We start from the raw sequence: 686 nt of genomic DNA, 5'->3' as shown, positions 1-686 counted from the left end.
TAAAACCTATATCTTTTTCCCAATTAAAGTTTTTATTTTTTGAGAAAAAAACATTAGCGTTTACAACAATCCTCACATCCTTAGTCCAAAGGATAATGAGGTACATCATTAGTACAGAATTACAGAAGAACAATAAGAAACAAACAGACAGTAAAAAGGAAACTGACTGCTGAAGAGAAAAGGAGTGTAAATGTTATACATATCTATTGAGTATCAAACAGATATTCTGGCTAACTGAATGTGCAAACATTATTAGGTCTAAATCCTATATGCAGAGAAACAGAAACTATACTTCCCAGAATCGAAAAACAAATATAATAGAAATATCTCAGCAGACAGATACCCCAGGAGCTTGCGAGCGTTTATCAGGAAGTTGGTCTACAAAGTCTAACCAAAGAGACCAACGTAAGGCAAAGGCAGAGTATCGTAAGGTTCGTATTGCCAACATTTTTTCCATTAACCAATCCAAGCGCACCTGGTTAGTGAGTTCCTGAAGAACCAAAGGTGACGGGGACTTCCAGGATCTAGCTATTATAATTCTAGTCGCCATTATTATATGTCCTTATTATTATATATCCTCATGGATTGCGGGATGTCCATAATGCCTATGAAGCATAGAGCTAGTGCCGGAGATGGGAGGATTGTGCAGCAAGTAACGTTAGATATTAAGGAAAAAGACACCTTCC

Source organism: Rhinoderma darwinii, assembly GCF_050947455.1.
Source record: "Rhinoderma darwinii isolate aRhiDar2 chromosome 4 unlocalized genomic scaffold, aRhiDar2.hap1 SUPER_4_unloc_3, whole genome shotgun sequence".
Classification (NCBI taxonomy): Eukaryota; Metazoa; Chordata; class Amphibia; order Anura; family Rhinodermatidae; genus Rhinoderma; species Rhinoderma darwinii.
The sequence above is the reverse complement of the archived record's forward strand: the minus strand, read 5'-3'. Positions refer to the sequence as shown.